The sequence below is a fragment of the Jaculus jaculus genome, chromosome 1 (assembly GCF_020740685.1).
Source record: "Jaculus jaculus isolate mJacJac1 chromosome 1, mJacJac1.mat.Y.cur, whole genome shotgun sequence".
NCBI classification, from domain to species: domain Eukaryota; kingdom Metazoa; phylum Chordata; class Mammalia; order Rodentia; family Dipodidae; genus Jaculus; species Jaculus jaculus.
Window position 1 is genome coordinate 43,373,903 of NC_059102.1, and position 2,618 is coordinate 43,376,520.

The following is a 2,618-nucleotide window of genomic DNA, read 5'->3' on the forward strand; positions in this document are numbered from 1 at the left end:
AAATGAACTCCAGATGCATGTGACCCCTTGTGCTTATGTGAGACCTGGGGAAACAAACCAAGGTCCCTTGGCTTTGCAGGCAAACATCTTAACTGCTAAGCCATCTCTTCAGCCCTGAAAGTTTATCTTTTTTTTGTGTGTGTGTGTGTGTGTGAAAATTAAGAGGATTTTATTTACTTTTTTATGCTCTTGGAGAAAACCATTCACATGTAAAAGTATGACATTTGATAAGAGATTTATTCACACTTTATTTTATATATAAGTTCCTCCATTGGTGGAACAGAATTTCATAGGACATAATTTTTTAGTTTAATGGGACTTTCACATGATCACAGTCACAAAATTGGCACACTATATTAATAAAATCAAACAACTAGACAATGTATGTATCTTTATGTCAAATCTCAGCATGCACTATCCTTCACACATGATCTTGGAAGTATCTGCTATGAGCTTACTAAAATATTAACCAGAGAAGGTCTGAGGTCACAAATGACAGTTTACAAAATAAAACTTCTTTTCCAATAGCTACTTGTTTTATAGAAAAATATTACAAATAAAATTAGTGCTATTCAAGGTGTTCATTTTGAAATCACATGATACACAGGTTCAAACCATTATTTTCCTCTCACATAGAGACACACACACTGTGAAGACTGAATTACTGATGAAATGTGCCTTAACCAACACTGCCCATTTAGTGATGTCATGTTGCACACTCTGTGGGCACAGTCAGAGTGAGTGGATTAAAACATCTCTAGTTAATGGGCACACTTATAATTTGTTCCTAGTTTGAGACTCAGAAAAAGTGTTTGAGAAACAGGACAAAATGTGAATTTTTGTCTTCCCTACTGAAATTTGTCAAAACTTTTAAGTTTAAAACAGATTCCTCCCCCACCCTTTTTGGTAGAAAGAAATAGCTAATTGCTTTTCATAGATGGAATCTTATTCAGATGTATTCAATTCTTTTTTCAAGGTAGGGCCTCACACTAGCCCAGGCTGATCTAACAGTCACTCTGTAGTCAGGCTGGCCTTGAACTCACAGTGATCCTCCTTCCTCTGCCTTCCAAGTGCTGGGTTTGAAGATGTATGCCACCATACATGGCTGGCTGGCTATCTATCTATCTATCTATCTATCTATCTATCTATCTATCTATCTATCTATCTATCAGATAGGCTCTCATTCTATAGACCAAACTGGCCTGAAATCCACTATGTAGCTTAGACTGGCTTAGAACTTGCTGCAATTCTGCTTCAGTCTCCAGAGTGCTGGCCTGAGCCACCATGTCTTACTTCAAGTTTTCATTTTTTTCTGGAGGGTGGGAGGTTAACATTGGACAAACAGATGTTTCCAAGAGTACAGCTATAGTCAAACTGCCTTGGTTTCTCCTTTCACATGATTATAGAAATTTTAAAGAAAAGAAGCCTCACAAGCTATGTACAGCAGTTTACACTCAGTGTTTCTTTTTCACGTGATGTACAGTTAAAATTAATCCATGGCAAATGCTCATCACATCATCTGTGTAGGCACATCAAAGCTCTGGAGCTTCAGTGCAGGGGTGAGGTCTTCAGTGGGATCATGATTCTGGACTCCATCTCCTGAATAAGCGGGACTGTGTAGTATACCAATTCTTCCCAGCCGTGTTTGTGCCATGCTGCATTCCGTATGTCTTCCCTGGTCTGCAGATCTTTGTAAGCCCAAAGATGGTGCACCATGTATAGCTGCCCAATCGGAGAGAAGAACCGCCCCGCCCCCCCCCCCAGGGCCTCATTCCCGTCCTGTCTATAGCGGATTGCACGAGCCCAGTAATTTCCCCATTCAATCATGGTTCCTGGTCGGAGTTGGTAAGACCCGAGTTCATATATATTGGGTCCTGACCGAGGCACGGGCTCATTCCAGAAACTGAATTCCAATAGCAGCTGATTCTTCCTAAGAGAGAAGCATGTGGCTTCTTGCCTTACGGAAATTCACAAATTCCTGATTTTCTCTGAGTTTATTCATGACCTCTGTGAGGGCTGGATAGCCTCCTTCGTACCTCCAGAGGTGGACAGCTTGATCCTGCTCGCCATACCACGTGTTCCAAGTCCCCACCAAGGTACAAGGGTAATGTTTGTCTTCATGAATCTTAGGTAACACCTCTTGACAAATTTTGTTGTAGGCTTCTGGGCAATCCGGCTTAACATTGTGAAACTGTAATTTGTACAGACTGCTTGTTTCCTTTTTGGCTAGTAGATTAGAGTGAGCATCTTTTCTTGGATCAACTTTCCTGACAAATAAGGATTTTAACCAGCTGTCTTCCCGAGGCCTCTTACTGGAGGTCATCAGTCTCCGGAGCCCGGGCAGGAGGCTGCCGACGGTGGCCCGCCGTCCCAGGCCTCCGAGCGGGCCGCTCCTCGGGCGTGCAGCACTTGAGCCATCTTGCTCCGAGCTCGAAAGTTTATCTTTATGAGACAACTTCTCACTATGTGGCTCTGGTAGTCAAACTTGTTATGTAAGCCAGCTTTGCCTCACACTTGCCTGGAACCAACATTTTTGAAGAAAAGTTATATATTGTCTCTATTAGTATATTGAAGCAAATTTACCTCAATGATACTTAACAATATATTTTGTTGACAAA

The 2,618-nt window shown here is 41.6% G+C and overlaps 1 pseudogene; it reads right to left on the reverse strand.

Moving 5' to 3' along the window:
* Window positions 1-1,151: 1,151 nt before the first annotated feature.
* Window positions 1,152-2,418, reverse strand: LOC123460787 (annotated as a pseudogene).
* Window positions 2,419-2,618: the final 200 nt, after the last annotated feature.